Source organism: Lissotriton vulgaris, chromosome 3_2 (assembly GCF_964263255.1).
Source record: "Lissotriton vulgaris chromosome 3_2, aLisVul1.2, whole genome shotgun sequence".
NCBI classification, from domain to species: Eukaryota; Metazoa; Chordata; class Amphibia; order Caudata; family Salamandridae; genus Lissotriton; species Lissotriton vulgaris.
In genome coordinates, this window is record NC_141690.1 from 107,837,165 (window position 1) to 107,856,644 (window position 19,480).

Genomic DNA, 19,480 nt, shown 5'->3' on the forward strand with positions numbered 1-19,480 from the left:
GCTCCTCAGTTCACCGCTCCTCCCGCCGGTCCGTTGCTCCTCACCTCCTCCCCCGCCCCATGTCCACCTCTCCTCCTCGCGCTCCTGGACGCCGCACCTCCCCACGCTCCTGACGTCATCACGCAGGTCGCGGCTGGCGCTACTTTGAGGGGACTACTTTTTTTATAATGTAAATTTTTTAAATATAACGTATTTTTTAACTTTATATAGCCTATGTCCATCTGCACACCCTGAGCATTACAACGATGTATCGGGTGTGTGGATTGGTGGTTCCCCAGTTTACCCGCCTCAAAGCCTCAAAGTTCTTCCTTTATAATAGTAGTATAGATATGCAATAGAGGTGTTAAGGATGCATCATGCAGTTCTGGCCAACAAACGTAACAGCAGGACTTCCAGAGTTACCTAATTCTTTACCAGTTGCTTTTCTTGAAAAAACATATTACATTTACCCATCTAGGGCTATCGGAAGTGGAGGTCCGTGACGGTTGATGCAGTAGTAGACTTATCAAGGTCTTCAAACTGGGCAATAAAATAGAAGAATTACCTCCACGCAGAAATAGAGTTTCACTCATCAAGAAACTGACCTAGAAGATTGATGTGACCACCGTAACCAATTCTTGTTAATTAAGAGGAATTCCAATTGTGAGAATCATCTTGTAACTACCGGAACCAATTCACCAACCATAGAGATACACAGGTTATTTGGCCAGAACACCTGAGATCGTGTCCCCTCAAGATATACCATTGGGAAACTACCTGAAGGGTGCATGTAACCACCGGAACCATCATCTTGATACCGTTGAGAGACACGATTTTCTGACCATACATCTCAGATATAATATCCTTGCCTTGAAAAAGTCTCTATGAGATGAAACACGTGTCGGCGGTGTGAGCTGGAAATTTTTATATGTCTATGAAAATAAAGAATTGGAAGTGCAAAATCTGGTCTGGATCCATACTTTGGAGTTGGCTGCTAACAAATTGAACTTCCTATATCAATGAGTGGGAACCAATCCAGAATTTATGTTTTGGTCTCTTTGATTTATTGATTCACGATACAAATTCAGGATACTCTATACTAATATAATCAACATAATAGACTTTGAGTGTGCTGTATTGACCTGTTTCTCTTTCTTTGATATTGGCACCTAGTGCTATTTGACACCCCAGGTGGTGGGTGTATACCAGGCAATACGAGCACCTCGTTTAATGACTCTGATTTAACAGTATATACTATACTTCACGTAAAATATTTGTCGTTTGAGATATGTACTAACATTATGTGCGGACGTTTTCTCTTTCATTAGAGAAACACTACCACCATTCCTTATTATAAAAAAATTACATTTACCCATCTAGTTTAAGTCTAAAACTGACAAAATCACAATTACTAAGGCCAGCCCGAAATTAAAATCAGGTACTTGTGATGGCAGCAGTACTGCATACTAGTTTTTCCTAATACAACCAAGAAGTCACTTGGCAAGCTCCAAGCACTACACTACTATGCTGTCAGGTTCATCTTTCTCATGAGAAATAATTATTACCTACTCCTGCCAGAAAAAGACTGAAGTGGTTGAGAATTGTCTCTCAAATCCAAGCCAGAGTGATGGGCCTGATGCAGAAGATGATATAGGGAGCAGTCCTGGAGCAGCTGTCAAGGATAAATGGGTTTAATATCCCAGTAGGAGTCAAGGACACTGCAGCGCTGACCAAACCGTCAAGAACCCTCGCCTGCAAATGGTGCAGACAGATGTTGGAGTCTGGATACTTTAGTACTGACAGACTCGCACAGAATTGATTCAGTCGAATTAACATGATGATGATTTTAGATGTTTATCACTTTGACTGTCTCTCGTTTTAATGGTTACTTTATTGCTGTTTTATAAATTTGATATCAATTTGTGGATTGTTTTTTAACTTTGTGATACTATGTGCTTATGAATTGTGTATTATTTGGTTAAACTTGTTTGGAATAAATGTATGCTGATATACACAAAAAAATATTTTTGATAATTGATTTTTGGGTTCCGTCTCAATAGTGTATTAAGTATATTGATAGCTTCAATGAGTGGATGGAAGTGTGATACATTCAAGGTTTTAACATGTTTTCCAAGAGAAATCGCTTTTTGAATGTTTCCAAAAGATACATCCTGGGCAGGAGCTGCTTGCTCTGGTGTTTTTGAGGGTAGGCAGCTATGAGACAATTGCTGTCATCAGCGGGCATCTGGCGACCAAGGTACAGCAGAATCAGAACACAAACCTGGTGTGTTTACAGCCACGGTGACTGGTTACCAGGCATGTGAGTCTGCCCCAGGAAGTTGTCATTACTCAATTGTCAAAGCCGTTTATTTCATTTATTTTCATCAGCAATAATGTTTTGCTCACAAGATTCTGAAATGTCTTTGACCACTGACAAAAACAAACATGAGCAAAGCAAAGCGAGCTTTCCCATCATGTAAAACGTTGGATATTTGTATTTCACTCCAGTGCTTCTGTGGACCTGGGTGCCACCTGAGATGTTACTTCCAACCCAAAGAGAGGGATGGGTTTTCCCATCTTTAGCTCATTGTTGGGCATTTCTGCCAAGACATCATGAAGCAGTTATAGATGAATGCATTGAGGGATTCCTTCAAAGAAAGTCATATTCAAACTCTAATGCAAAGGATAACTCCAGTGCATGCTGCAGAAAGACAGGGGGAAACCTTTGTTCTTATCACTGTGGGCCAGCACCATCAAGCTTAGCTTATCCCCAGCTAAAGTGAAAGGGCTTGCACTTCAGTCCCAACATAGGTGACAACGCAGAGCACAGCTCTTAACAGCACACTAATTTTACTCTTGAGAGGGGGCCTTTGCCGTACAATTTATGATCTGAGGTGTAATCAAAATATAGATTAGGTATCTTTTGAACTGTCCACAAACCAGCTACCTCTGCTTTCACTCGTTGACTTTATGCTCGTCTTTGACTCTGTACAGCACTCCACCCTTTTTTTGCTATGTTTGTGCTATAGAAATTCCACATAGATATGTACATTCTGAACACATAGTTTTTGTTTCCAATGGCTCACACCTTTCTCCGGTTATTGTTGCCCAGAGATCAAAGCAAGGTTTCAAACTCCAGCGAAATACCAACTAGACCACTTTGGTGATAGCAGTGATGGTGTTTGCAGGTCGTGGGTATCAGCACACATTTGTTGTAACCAGTACATATCCATTATTATCAGTCTTTGACCCACAGAGAGAAAAGGCTGAAAAGGAAGAAAAAACTACAGTAAATGGGATCAAACATTGAAAAAAGGGCAAAGATGAGAAAAAACCTACAAGAAGGAGATAAGGAGACAAGAAATGTGAAGTGGTAGACAAAGAGGCTTGAAGAGGAATTAAACATAGACGCTTAGGAATTCAATGTCGCAACGCTGGCATTTGACAGCTCTGATAGCAGCATCTTAAAAAAAGGATTTGACCCCTGTGCTTTCTGATAGGTGCGAATGGATTCTGTGCCCACTGGTAACTTCCTCTACTAGACCAGGAGAACATATGTTTACCCAAATAGGAACGGGATTACCAAAATAACTGATTTTATTTCCGACCGCACTGGCAATGGCCATTATACAGAAGGTAGCAGACCAGTGGCAGCTGGCATCTACAAGGAGGACAGGGGAGGGGGGGGTGGGGGTTGTACGCAAAATATTATCAAAAATAACATTGAAATAAAACATACCTACGGCGACCTCCTCTCTCTGACCTCTTCTTTACTGGAACTGGATGCTGGAACTCCTTGGTACTGCTCACACTCAGCATGTGAGTAGCACCGTGATTGGTGGGAGCAGCCTTACTCGTCTCTCCTCAGCATTCTGGAGACCTGCCTTTACTCTCAACTTAGCTGTCTTCAGACAGCAGGGTTGAGAGGTGTAAAGTGCGCATGTGTGACTAGCCATCACAAGATGGCCAGGAAAAAAGACATGTACACTTTAAACAGTGCATTAGACAGTCCACCCTTCTCCCTGCTGCTGTTAGTCAGCAGCAGCTCCGCCCCCATCCTGACGCTCAGGCCAGGGGATGAAACATGGTGATACTTTGACATGTTATTTTTTATCTATGGGGTTTTGGGGTGAATTTTAAGTGGGGCGACTCTCCTCCGCTCCAATGGTGGAGCCGCCCCTGTAGCATACACAGACCACTGCCCCTTAGACTCAGACATATGTTTCCAAGCTCAGATGTAGAGTGTGCAAGAGTTAGATTTCCAGCGAAAAGAAAGCCTAACACAAGATCAAAATTGAAATATTTATCCACTTTTCAATACTGAACCTAGGTTTAATTAGTGAATTTGTGTACCTTTAAATGGAGCAAAACACCCCCCTAAGGACCTCAAGGTCAGGGAGGCCTTTTTCTGATACCCAAAGATCACTGGGTTGGCCTGCTACTGCCTACCCAAGTACATATTGCTCCTTTGTGAAGATGCACTATGTGACAGTGCAGAACATGGTAGGCTATTTCTAAATCCCTACATGACAACGCTCTTTGGATGGTGTTGCCACTGAATTTATGTATCCGAGAACACTGGTTCTATGATGAATTTTCTGTAATCAGGCACCTGGTTTAAAAGATATACATATTTCCTTTCATTATATTTTGTTATATAGTGTCTGCTTTACCTAGGGGTGGAAGAGGTGGAAGAGCAGTGATCTGTTTGCTTTTCCACCCACATCCAATGACATACCATATAGTCTGGAGCTGTAGCCTGGAGACAAGGAGACAGCTGTTTACCATTGCTTGAAAGGGCCTTGTCTGTTGCCATGGTTTCTGAGATACAGTGCGGCAGATCTTTGTCCTCAAAGAAACTCAACAATTAATCTACCTAGACCATTTTTGTGTGTAGCGAGGGACTATGACACCATAAACTAAAAAACATGACTCAGCTACCTGGGCCAAAACATGTGGAAGGTATAATTAGAATAGTGGTTGCTGGCTTTTCCAACAATATCCCATATCTTCGCTAGGATCAGGTAATCAATTGGGGGGAGTGAGAGATAAGATCCTTTCAGACTCCATTGAATTACGTTTCATCAAAAAGGGGGAAAGGATCACTTGTCCTGCGAAAAACTCAGGTCTGCAGGTTGGCAACTGGGTGTCTCCCAATAAAATGACCCTCATACACGTGTGTTTCTCTCTTGTTTGTTATCGTTATCGGTATATGAGGTGTCCCCGCTTGTATCACACGTGCGTGCGTAATCACAGGGTCAAGTCATTTGTGTGCACCCTCCACCAGGAGGTTTTACCTTAAGTTTTAAGGCAGTAGTGATCGTGGAAAAAAGTGATTAGGATAGTGATAAGTGATTTAAAAAATAGTCCAGATATCCAAGAACGAAAAATTTATTAAATTGGAATCGGGCTATTGTTAAAAGGAAGTAAGTTCGTACAGCTCTGGAATTTGTTATGAATTCTAGCGCACTTAATGGTCTGCTAAAATGGTCGACATGTTTCAGCTATAGGTGACAATTTGTCAGACTGCTTTCTTCAGGACCAGGGAGTGAAAGTGATAAATAATAAGTGAGAGAATAGGTAAATTTTAACCTGATTCTTCAAGTGTTGAGAGGTCTCATTGTACCTGTAAAAGAAAAACACACACACAAAATACAAGCCAAATGGGAGAATGGGGAAAGGGGGAAAAAAGAACTTAATAAAGTACAAATATGTACACATTCAAAATCGTTTGATTTCGAATAAAGAAACTGTAAAATGGCAATACTTAGCGCAGAATCACTCTCATTTCAGGCGTCAACTCATCCATTCTTATGCCTTATCAGCGTGAGGTGATTATGCTATACTGTTCATTGGTGCTCTTAACTGTGACCGGTAATTGGTGTTTCTAACATTTCTCATGATGGAATTCACATGCTTATTTTAGGGCACGTCGTGATCTTAATATGGTGTAGTAGGGTGTTTCATGTGCTCGTTATGGCTATCTCGTTATGTTCATTGTGAATATATGATTTCCATAAGTCACGTGCAAGGTGGTTTTTTCATGCAGAAACTACACGCTTTCCTTGCTCTTTAAATTCTAGCAGGGACAGTGGTCTAGAATCCGTGGTCGATGTCGGATATATTGTGTGTCCCTATCTGGTTCGAGAGGTAGTGCCTACCTCTTGAATTGTAGCTAGTAGCCTCATCGGGGGAAGGGGATTCTATGAGGACGGTAGCGCTGGGGAGGAGTAAAACATACGTTAGTACAGACAGGTTTTGACTTGCGCTTTTGGTCTTGCAATTGAGCGGCGTCTTCCTCTTCTACCTTGCGCCTTAGCGTCCTCGTCTGCAGCATGTGCTGTCTCTGCCTCCAACCACCCGGAAATGGTTGGTGTTGGAGGAGCGGATGTTTTAAGCAGCAAAGTATGGAAATGGAAGAAATATTCGCAATGTTGCGAAAATTGTTACGAATATTACGAGTCAGTATGACTGAATTAAATTATGTAATAATGATTTTTCAAATTGTTGGGCATTAGAGAATTTTGTGAACAGGAATAGGCTTTTGACCTTAAGGAGTCTACCCAAAGGGTATGAACCTTGCGCAACAGGTCCAGAGGGGTAAGAAAACTAACCATGGCTCCTTAATTTTTCCATCCTGAAAATATTAATTGACCCGAGTTTCCAGCCTAAACCTTATCTCAACGCCTGAAACCCAGGAAAACCTATGTAAGCGAAACCTCTCAAACATGGAAATTCTTATCATAGCAATCGAAATATTTGGGACTATGGCCGAGCTTCATGGATACCTATAGTTATTCCCACTGACGCAGTCAGAAACTTAGCACTCTCAATTGATGCTATCAAATCTAATGTTATCGCTCTCTAAAAACAACTTCTGTTACTTGAAAAGTCCAATAGTGGGATCCTCTATATGTTTTTGCCACATTTTCTTGAAATTAAATGAACACTGTTGTTTGAAGTTTTTGCATTGTAACAAATTCAGATTCCAACAGTCTGGATCCTTTCTGTGAGTCCTCAAGAGACTTCATTCAGGTTTGTGACTGATTGTGTTTGTGCCCAAATCCGCCAGATTCACTGGCTCCCTAAGGGGGAAGACGTCTATCACAAAAGGGTATAATGTTAACATGCTTGGCACAATTTATGTTCTGCCTCAAGTCACCTGTTTTGTTGTTTCCAAGTTTAGACATAGATGGAGGAAGGAATGTATCAGAGGAAATGGCATCAAACCCTGGTTCTTCCTTTTCCTTCAACTTGTGTCTAAAGCCAACAATCTCATTTCAGGAAAAACCAAAGACCAGATGTACGACCATTTTTTGCTGTTGCAAAGAGAAATTCTGTCTGTTTGCGACCGCAAAAAAGGTCTGCCCAATGTACTAACCCATTGTTGCGAGTCGCTAACATATTAGCGACTCGCAAAATATTGTTAGCGACTCGCTATTAGGACGGGCCGTGCCAAGGGCGTCCCTTCCTAATAGCGAGTGCAAATGGTATGTACCATTGTTTTGTGACCGCTTTTGCAGTTGCAAAACACTTGCAATTTACCACCCTTTTCAAAAGGGTGGTAAACCATTCGCAAATGCCTGTTCTTAGAAATCGAAACTGAAAAGCTTCTTTTTTTTTGATGCATCCTATTTTCCTTTACGGAAAACAGGTTGCATTTTTAAAAAAAAATGCTTTATTGAAAAAGCAATCACAGACATGGTGGTCTGCTGACCCCAGCAGGCCCCCATATCTGTGAGTGCTGGGCATCCCAATTGGTTCGCAAATTGCGACAGCCTCATGAATATTAATGATGCATGCAATGTGCAGCCCCATTTGGACTCACAAACAGTGTCTGAGACACTGTTGTAGATTGCATTTAGAGAGTCGCAAATTGTGAGCTGCAATTTAATGCAATTTGCGACTCGCTAAATGCAAGCGTTGTACATCTGACCACAAGACTTGGTAGTTTGACAAACTGATTTAATTTAATACGCTTTCTATCTCCAACTCTGCCTCTCGGAATGTATTTTTGCCAGTTCTGTTTAATGCTACTTTATTGACATCAATAATATCAGCCTACATTATATCACATCCAGTACTTCACGCATCACTATTTCATCATTTTTATTATTATTTTATTACTATTTTTACATACAACAATGGTTTAAATATTGCTAGCAAGTCCTGTAGTCTTCTATTATGCTTACTTATGCTCATCCTGTGATTTAGTGGTTAGGTTGATGTAGTGGATGAGATATGATTCATGTGATGTTGTTGGTATCTACCCTTGGGCCATTTGCGGTATTAGGCTTTATATTTATAACACATATGTATACTTTTGAACACTCACCTATCTATTTGTAAGAGTATAAAAAGTGATGTCACTTGTCACAGATGCTGAATTTTCCCTACTAGAATAGGAAACAGGTATAAGGATGTGCTGTAGTTTCTTCTTAGATCCTGCAAGGTCTTTGGTTACTGACCTGTGCAAATGTGTACAACTATTGCTGCGATTTCTGGAATATATTGTTTTAAATATTTATGCGGGTTCCTACATAGAAAAAACGATTCCTTGCTGTTTTAAATTTAGACTGTGTGGCATGCACGAAGGGCCTGATGCCTGAAAGTGTTCCACCTCAAAGGGCATACTATTGTTTTGCACCGTGAGCCACAGCATTGAACTGATGGACTTGGGTTTTACCGGTGATGCTTCCATGCCAACAGGGGTGGCTCTAGGCTCTTGGTGGCCCTGGGCAGGGAGCGTAGGTAGGGGGCCCGGAAGAGGGGGTCCCGGCGAGGCGGAGCGGGAGGCCAATGAAGAGGGGGGGGATCAGGGTGTTTGGAAGTGGAACAGAGCCGGAGGCCGCCAAATCCCTGCCAGTGGCCACCACGCAAATATGTATCCATCCTCAGAGGATTATTATATTAAGGATATATATTGGCATGGAGACCCCTGGGATTTGGTGGCCCTGTGCAGGTGCACAGCTTGCACATGCCTAAAGCCGCCCCTGATGCCAAGTCCGCAATGTCTTCAATATTCTAAGGCAATCTGTGCTACACTTTACAATATTTCTTCATTGGTCCCATTTTTGTAGCGCTTGTGAACTATATCCATGCTAATAGGAATGCTATTCACACGTTATCATGTGGAAGCCAAATCACAGATGCAATTCCCTAAATCACATTAAGGAACACCAGTGTTTTTTTTTTAAAACAACAGACTGAACACATGGTGGCCCGTAGAGCACACCGTGCTACCAAAGCCAAGCTGTTCTGCCCTCCTATGAGATTGTGTCCTCCTCTGTGAGGACTGCAGTGTAATTGAGAGCAGCCATGGTTATTTGGGCATTTTGTTAAGGTGTTGGTACAACGAGGAACCTTAGTCTCAAGCTGGCCACATTACTGTACAAGCTCGGATGTTGTAGCAGCGTCTGTCTTCACATAACAAACACAAAGTGGAGAAGTGTAGCTCACCGGTTAGAGGAGGCAGTCCCTGATGCAGAGGTCAGTCCTGGGACCAGGGTTCAATCCCCGATGCGGCAGGGTCTTGAGCTCAAAATGTCCACGGACTCGCTAATTCTCGCCTCGGTGCCTACTAGAATCGTGAGTTCACACTCTGCAACTCTGGGCAATAGCTTGCTTAATCTCCACTATGGCCCCACTGTGATGGGATGCATGGTCTTCACCTTGGGGATGCCCAGTAGGGGTAATCTTGCAGGGAAAGGCCAGGACGGGTTCCCAAAGCAAGCGCCTTGAGACCTTACAGTGAAAAGGCGCTATATAAGAACGTATGATTTACGATTTATTTATTTACAAAACAAGTGTGGACAGTTCTGTTTGTTCGTTATGCCGGGCTGTGTGTCAGGACTTTTTTAATAGCACGTGCATTGACCAATCCAAGGACAAGCCTCTACTCTAAGACTAAGGATGATTCTAGCACTGCATCTCCTACATGGTTCCAAATGGAAATACATATTTTGCAAAACCATACTGTGTAAAAGCGCAGGCGTAATATTAGATACGTATTGCCCTACAAAAAGTGAACCTGTTTTTTATACCTAAATCAAAATCTAGACAAAACACAATTTTTTTGGGAGTGGGTTAGTTTGCTGTTGTAACTCGAGTCACAGCATATTTGGGGGTATGAGTTGTTATTGGGTTGGTATGCTGTGTAATAATTGTTAGCTCTAAACACTATTTCAAACGTATGAGTGTTTTGCCTAATTGATTTACAGAATCATATAAATACAGCATATTGCACTATATAGATCCTGCCTTTACCAGTGGTTTAAAGGTGCAAATCTTTTATAACCATGAACATAATTAAAATATATATTAGCAGTTTCATTCGATGTGAATGTGTTTTGACAGAACTGTGTTGCATATTCCGTTATTTTCATTAGGAATCAATTTGCACATACAAGTTAGCAAAATTAGTTGCTCTACATTTAAAATGTAAAGTTCTACTTTAAGTGCTCAAAAAAATATTCTGTTGTAATGTTGTACCCAGGGGGTGTTACCCTGGTGGACCCTGTTACTTGCTTATAGTAGGCTGACACCACACTGGCGACAAGGTGGTCTGTCCACCCGCTGAACCTCGCCGCCCTTTGCTGTGCCTGCCGCCGGCACCTTTGACACAGGGACGCACCTGCTGTGCCTCCCACACCATCTGCTGGACCCACCGAGCGCTCACTCGTGCACCTGCTGCTGCCTCCGTGAGGCCCTGCTCCAGCCTCCCATTGTTGCCTGCTGCTGCCTCCGCGAGGCCCTGCTACAGCCTCCTGGTGCTGCCTGCAGCGGACGTTTTCGTCCTTGGCCACAGCCGCATACAAGTGCGCGCGGCCTCGCCCAGTGCCTGCCAGCACCCAGCCCTCCGCCCCATGGACCTCCTGCGGCCTTCCAGCCCCATTAGGAGCGCAAAAGCCTGCTCCCAGTCTGCATCCTCCTGGCATCTTCTAGACCGCGCGCCTCCTACTGCAACGCCCAACAGGCCCCGTCCTGTTGCCGCAAGCTAGAGCCCGCCTATCAGCCTTTGCCTAGCACCACGGGGCGCCTGTACACAACGAGCTCCCACCCAGCACCAACATACGTGCTGCAACCAGGCTTGCATGGACCCACTACACAGCGTGCCCCTGTGGCTGTGCGAAGCCCACCGGCCAGACCTCGCTCCTGCAAGCCACACAGCTGACCCAGACTACCGCCACTGATACCACCTCATAGCGCCCCACTCAGTGCTGCACCACGTGTTCTGCCCCAGGCACCTTGACGTCAAAGCTCAGCCATCCCAATCACACCCATGACCGCGCCTACATGGCAACAGTTCCTCTACTGTAGCCTTTCACCATAACAGGCCCCCCAGCCTCGCAGGCAGCACACTGGCAAGGGTTGAGCACCTTGAAACTTAAATTAAATGCCGCAGACATCCCGGCTCCACAGAGGAGGCCCATGCTCCTCCACCTGAGAGGGGCGGAAATTCATAACATTTCCAAGACTGTAAGAGAGGCAGGGCCCCCAAGGAACAACGCCATGATGTGCGACGCCATCACAGCCTACTTCGAGCCATTTGCCAACCCTGACTATGAGCGGTTCCTGCTCCACCAGGCTGGCCAACTACCGAATGAGTCGGTGGATGTATACTATGCCAGGCTGAAAGAGCTAACGAGCACCTACACCCTCCCGGACGAGGACAACGAGATACGGGCCAAGTTTATTCAGGCTGTGCATCATCCAAACTGCGCGAAGGAGTCCTTCAAGAACACAACATGTCAATGAGGGACATCTTGAAGCTTGACCGCTCCAAGGAATTGTCCAAGGCCAGAGCAGTGCACATGGACCCTAAGCCAGCCACCACCGTCAAGGAAGAACCAGTGTGCACCCTTCGCAACGACATCCAAGAGCCACCACCAAAGACCACCCGCCCGACCCACACCGCGTCCCAACAAAGCACACACAATCGCCCATGTGGGTGGTATGGAGGCCCATCGCCTTACAATGGAGCCTTCCCTGCACAAGGCAAGACCTGTAGTGCTTGTGGGAAGGTGAATCATTTCTCCAAAGTGTGCCGATCAACACCAAGGAAGAGGCAGAATGGCCCACCACGGAGAGTTTGCGCTATCGAACCACCCCGTGATGGTCCCGCTAGCAGTGACATGGATGGCGATGGAACCGATGCTGCCACTGTCCTCGTGGTCAGAATGCTGAACACCTTATCGACCACTCAACATGCCACACCCATGTGTAACGTGAAAGTACAAGAACATGCGGTAATGGCCCTAATCGACACAGGAGCCACCATCAATCTCATGGCGGCGAGCATCTACAAGAGCCTGCTAAACCCCCCAGTGCTACACTCCACCAGGGTACAGGTCTATGCCTACAGCAGCAGGTCTCCACTCAAGCTGTGTAGAGTATTCCAGGCCAATCTCTCTCACGAAGCAGCACACCAACAGGCCAAAGTATATGTATCCCAGGAAGGCTCAGGGTTTCTGCTGGGCTGCCGGACTGCATAGGACCTCAACCTGATTCATTTTGCATTCACTGTACATGCCAATGGCCTAGACCACCTGCGGCAAGGTTTCAAAATACTAATCGAAGGAATCGGATGCCTGAAAGGTCCAGCGGTCCAACTACATATTGACAAATCCATCACCCCAATCGCCCTCCATCACAGGAAGATCGCCTTCCATCTATGCCCCAAGGTGGAAGCTGAACTGCGTCTTCTGGAAAGAGCAGGAATCATCGAATGGGTGCGGGCCCCACCCCCTGGGTGTCACCTATTGTTGTCGCGAAGTAACCGAAGCAACCTGAAGCAGTCTGCATTTGTGTGGATATGAGGGTCCCAAACCTCGCCATCAAACGCGAGCGCCACCTGATCCCGACAGTGTCGGTTGACATCATTGGGGAACTATCCGGCTCCAAATGGTTCTCAAAAATGGACCTCCACTCCGGATACCACCAGATTCCCCTTCATCCGGACTCTCGCCCCATCACTACGTTCTCCACCCATGCAAGACTCTGGCGCTACACTCGCCTAAACTTTGGAATTTCCAGCTCTGACGAAGTTTTCCAAAACAGTCAAGAATGTCCTCCAGGGGCTGGAAGGCATACTCAACGTAAGCAATGATATTTTGGTGCATGCACCCACACTGGAAGAGCATATCCAGCGCCTCCAAGCCGTATTCTCCCGGATCCGAGACAGCGGGCTCACCCCCCAACGGGAAAAATGCAAGATCCTGAGAAGAGACATGAGTTTCTTTGGCTAACGCTTCTCCGACAAAGGCATTGACCCCAACCCAGATAAAGTAAAGGACATACAAAATGCCCCCGCCCGACATCGGTGTCCGGAGTCCGCAGCTTCCTGGGCATGGTCACGTATTGCGGACGCTTTATCAAAAATCTATCGGATCTGACTGGACCTCTCTGAGACCTCACCAAGACCAACAGCAACTGGGTGTGGGAAGCAGAGCAAGAGGAAGTGTTCCGCATAACAAAAGCTGCCCTATCAGGTGACATGATGCTGGTGTACTTTGACACCCGACACGGGTCCCAGGTGGTGGTAGTTGCCAGCCCCACTAGTTTAGGAGCGTTCTTAGCCCAGCAACAGGCCTGTGGAGAATGGGCTATCGTCGCCTACGCCAGTAGGATCCTCACACCCACGGAGCAACATGAATCTCAAATTGAGAAAAGCGCTATTGCGATCCTGTGGGTTTTCCGCCACTTCCACATTTACCTGTACGGACACCCGTTTACAGTGGTGACTGACCACAAACCCCTCATTCCGCTCTTTCTGGGATCTTCATCACGTCCTCCCCCACGGATAGAGAAGTGGGTGTTGCAGCTTCAAGAATTCCAGTTCACCGTGGAATACAGACCAGGCACCTGCAATCCAGCGGACTTCCTATCCAGGCACGCCAGACCGGTCACTGAGCCAGAAGCGGCGAGGCGACAGCCCCCGAGGGTTACGTGCGAATGATCATCGAACGGTCCAGACCTCTCCCAGTCTCACTGGAAGAGGTGATACAAGCCACAAAGGAGGATGACTGCCTTCAGATTGCCATCCATGCGCTCTCCTCAGGAGTCTGGAGGCCACTCTAAAACCAGACACCATTCCGCATGACCGAAGCACAGGCCACATTGAAAGCTCTACACCAAGTACGCCATGAGTTGTCGTGTCTGCCTATGGCTGCCTCCTGAGAGGCCCTCGCCTTGTCCTGCCGGGGCCCCTAACCCACCAAGCAGCCCTCCTTGCACATGGGGCACACCAAGGAATCGCGAAATCAAAGAACCCCCTCAGGAGCAAAGTCTGGTTTCCCGGCTTAGACCAGCAGGTTGAGTCGATTATCCAGCGCTGCACAGTTTGCCTTGCAACCAGCCTACCCAGCAGACCCGCACCTGTCATCACAGAAGCAGGTCCCAATGCCCCATGGGATAGAGCCAGCGCAGACTTTGGCAGCCTACCAGGTGGGAAGTACATGTTAGTGGTGGTAGATTTCTCGCGTTATCCGGAAATCGAGATCATCTCCTCCGGAGAAGTAATTCCCAAATTAGAAAAAATCATGGCAACCCACGACCTAATCGGAGAGCTCCAGACAGATAAGGACCTGCCATTCACCAGCGCTGAACTACTTTACTCCCTGTCGTCCCATCGGATCAAGCATCGCCGGGTAACCCCCAGGTGGCCCCAGGCAAACAGGGAAGTAGAACGCCTGATGAGGATACTAAACAAGACAATCCAAATAGCTCTAGCTGATGGCCACCTCCAGGAACAAGCACTATACCAGTTTCTCTGACAATATCGCCTCTCACTCCACTGTACTACCGGCGTCTCCCTGAGCCACCTGTGTTTTGGTCGGGTGGTGACAGACACAATCCAGCATCATACGGCGAGGGCAGAGTCTCTGAATCCCTGATCCAGTCACTAGCAAGGCGTACGAAGAGTAACCAAGAGGCGTTCCAATGGAGACATGCAACGGAAAGCCCAATCACCGTCGGCGACCTAGTGCGAGTGTGAGACTGCCACCCGGGCGGAAAGTTCAGGATGCAGTTTGAGCTGGATCCATGGATTAATAGTTGCGGGTAAAACCCTCAAATTCCACATTAAGATACAAGAAAAAGATGGTTCACAGACCCCACGGACGTTTCTAGACTTGGCGGTTATCATGCCTTTACTTTTGTAATGCAAATGTATGCCCAGAATACTTTTGCTCAAACCACAGTTATTCTACATCAGACCTTGTCAAAGTTTCTTTTATATGTTTTATGGCAACAAGAATTCTATTTCCCAAATACAAGTTTAAAGATGTCATTATCAGTGTGCGTTGCCGAGCCCATGGCCGAGTGAGTCGCATCGAGTGCGAGCTCCCGCCCGAATCTAGATCCTGTGCAGCATACCTGGACACCATACACTCCAGAAAGTCGGTATGGGTGCCACTTTACATGCCACCCACCAGCAGCCTTTCTTTTTCGCGTCAGGGAAGCTGCAACACGACGGTGTCGTGGCTGGGTCCGGGAACGGACAGCCCAAACAAGATGGCGGCCCCTGAGGCAGTGGCTAAGAGCAGAGCTTCGGGGGGTATTTGGGGGCAGACGGAGAGCGCTGAACCTGCCCGATGTGCCCATCCGCTCCTCTGCTCGGTGATTGATCATTACTCACGGCGGTGAGATACCGGCTGGGGGAATTTGCCCTTCTGATCCGGCCGGCGAAAGGCAGGAGCGGACGGAGCCTTCACCACCAAGCTGGGGCATAGCGGCGGAAATCTTCTGAAGACTGCATACCCTCGCGGCGTAGTGGTGTCAGAAGCGCAGCAGGGGTGGTGAAGCCACCTGCGCACCCTACACTGTCCTAGACGTCGTAGGACCCCACTCAGCGGGGGCAAAAGGTAATGCGTAAGGCGTTGGAAGGCCCACCTCTGCTTTGTTTTCTGAACTCGTAGGGAATTGGCCACAGAGTGAAGCGGTTGCAGTCTGGGGCCAGAAATTGAATTAAGACACGTGCTGTCCCTGGGACTGCTGGGCTTGGCCGTGGGAGTGCGGGTCCACCTGGCTGGGCCTCGCCCTAAGGGACAAACTGAGTGGTACTACAAACGGGAAACAACACTTACAACGCAACTTTTACAACGCACTACCTTTACAACAAAACTTTTATCATGCAACATCCATTACAACGGATGCCATTACAACGCAACCATTACAACGCATGTCACTACAACGCATACCACTACAATGCATGTCATTACAACTCAGTCATTACAATGCATACCATTACAACGCATACCTACACTATCCAACACTTACCCTACTGTTGCACCCCCTGGAGTTAGAATAGTAATTTTTACCCCTACACTATTCAATACTTACCCTACTCTTGCACCCCCTGGAGTTAGAATAGTCATTTTTACCCCTACACTATCCAACACTTACCCTACTGTTGCACCCCCTGGAGTTAGAATAGTAATTGTTACCCCATAACTATCCAATACTTACCATACATGCAATGTAATGGTATGCATTGTAATGGTATGCGTTGTAAATGTAGTAAGCGTTGTAGTGGAATGCGTTGTAAAGGTAGTTTCAAAGAATTCGTTGTAATGATATGCGTTGTAATGAAATGCGTTGTAATGGAAGTTGCGGTGTAAAAAATGTGTTGTAAAGGTATGCGTTGTAAAAGTATGTATTGTAACAACATACATCCACTACAAACAATATTCCACCAGAGACAGTTGCCCTATACTCACCAGTGACTCAGTATCATACCACCCCCAGGGAGAGGTGCAGGATGCGAAAGGACACCACCATCTAACATTTGATCCAATATAGCAGTCGTGGGCAAGATCCTCCACCCCTCCCTGCCGAGGCATTAGTTGCACACAGGATATTCGTGGTGAGGGTGGCTACTCGATTTGATGCCTCAGAGGATGCTACGTTGATTGTCCGGTTGAGGCCCTGGTTATGATCTATATCTCCAGTGACTTCCGCACGTGAGCGTGGGAATCATACCCACCATGATAGACTTCAGGAGCTGTGCGGGACGGAGTGGTTACCCTGCTCCGGTGGACCACAGTGGGCGGAGATCAGTGGACCCACGGAACACCGGACCGGGAGCGACGGTCATTTCAAGAGAATTGTAAAGTGCGTCTAGGATACGAGATCTATCATTAACACAGAAAGGCCTTCTCCCCCGACCCAGCCTGTGTCGACAGAGAGACGGTGCCAGACTTTCACTCAGCCAGCAGACAGACCCACATACTGAGGACAAATCGAGAAACATCCGGTCTTCAGATGAATTCCAGGCGGAATCAATAGAGTGAATTTACACGTGCGTGGTGCGGTGGAGGTGAGAAATAGTCATGGCCAAGAATAAACAGCCTGATTCATCAACAACCCGTTTTGCGAGTCTATAATAGCGATTCATAAGGAATTGCTATTAAAGGCTCGCAAAACGGGATTCATGTGGGAATCGCAAAAAAATATGCGATTCCTACATATTCCTTATTTGCGATTAGCAAATTGCTAATCGCAAATAAGGAATAACACCCCATTCATTCCTACGGGCCAAAAGGCCCATAGGAATGAATGGGGAGTATTCCTTATTTGCGATTAGCAATTAGCTAATCGCAAATAAGATAGCGATTTAAAGGGTGCCAGGGGTGTCCAAAGGACACCCTGTAGCACCCCTAAATGCAAACTTAAACAGGTGTTGCGCACACACATGTCCAAAGGACATGTGTGTTTGCAACATGCAACTTAGAAAAATGCTTTTAAAAGCATTTTTCTAAGTTTTCGCTATTTACCACGAGGTTTGACCACGCGGTAAATAGCGGGCCGAAATTGCGAATTCGCAATTAAAAAATGGATGATGAATTGCATTTAAGGAATCTCAAATAGAGATTCCTTAAATGTAATTCCTCGCAAATTTGCGAATTCGCTATTACCGATTTTTGAATTTGGGATGATGAATCCCAAATGCAAAAATCGCACTCGCAAAGGGCCAGATTGTCAGAATCTGGCCCTTTGCGAGCGCAAATCAGCTTGATGAATCAGGCTGAAAGACCTGAAGGCCTCGGGACAGGGCAAGTTGGACAAATACACTAAAGTTCTCTTGGCGAACCCTGAAGGGGCAGAGGCAGCACAGCCTTCCTCAAACACGTCCATGGCTAACTTATGTCATCCCAATAGAGCAGTTCTCTCCTTGTTTCATTGTAGAACATGCACATCGCGCCATGAGCACTAAACCTCCTCCCGGACCACCGCTGAGACCTATTATCACGAAACTCCTGTACTTTCTGGACAGAGACATGATCCTCAGGGAAATGCACCTTAAGGGGGAAGTCCATTTTGAAAGCTCGAAGATCATGACGTTTCCAGATTACAGCTGAGAGGTGCAGAGGCAAAGCCACACCTTCGATGCTGTCAAGATTAAATTACGAACCCTCCAACTTCAGTACATGCTAATGTTTCCGGCAAAGTTAAAAGTACTATTCTTCTTCCAGAACCCGAACGATACCGACAGGTCCTCCGGCCCAGCATCAGGACATCCACTAGAAAAGGCAATCTTGGAGTTCGAACAGAGTGGGAGAGACGAAGTATTGGTCGTGGGCCCGTTGCCCACGGATGGCAGACCCATTAACCAGGGTGCTGCATGTTAAACTCTGGCGGAGAAGACCTGCATGCTGTCGCCTACCACCCCCTTCTCTCTTTTTCCTCCCTGCTTTTCTCTTCTGTTTATTAGCTACTGTATACTTTCTGTATTTTTCCGGATTTTTAACAACAGCGGAAAGACCACCAGTGCAGCATAAACTGTAAGAGTTGTGGAATTTGGGCTTGTGAATGGGAGGGTGAGGGTGGGATCGATAGACCAACCTATCTAAACCGCACAAAGGCCACTGCCAGAGATGGGAGGGCAAGAGGTTCAAGGTGGATGAAGGAAGGTGGAGTGAGGGTGGGGAGGTGGCACGGGGTTTCATACGGTTTGATGTTTGTTTACCAAGCACTAGGATTATAAAACCAAGACATTTGCATAACAGGATTGAACCGGGGGACATTCACTCTCCCAATCTTAACACCCTTGATGTAATATTGCCAGAGGTAACATGGCCGGGAGTTCCACCCTGACGCTCCTGACTTGGAACGTTAATGGACTGGGAGACAAGATTAAGTGTGGGCTCGTGTCACAACACATAAAACGACTCCAACCTGAGGTGGTGATGCTACAGGAAACGCATCTCAGGGAAACACAGTGCAGATTTATTGCTTGAGGGGCATACAGACTTCTGGCACATTAGAAAAACTGGGTCAGGCGTGCACCATCCTGAGTTACAGTAATAGGGCAATGATATAATAATCACACTAGTTTGGACATACACCATACAGTCCAGTCTGAATTGGAGTCACAACAATTTGTTCGAGACAGGAAAATCAAATCAGTGTCCTTAAGGTTTGGAAATCTTCTTTCCGTTTATTCATAAATTCATCACAATGGAAAAAGCCAACACGTGTTTCATTAGTACTAAATAAGTAC

General features: G+C 46.2%; 1 protein-coding gene across 2 annotated transcripts in view; it reads left to right on the forward strand.

Annotated features, from left to right (window-relative positions):
* LDB2 (LIM domain binding 2) overlaps positions 1-19,480 on the forward strand; it is a 1,197,779-nt gene that overhangs the window by 991,897 nt on the left and 186,402 nt on the right. The gene's annotated exons all lie outside the window — the stretch shown is intronic.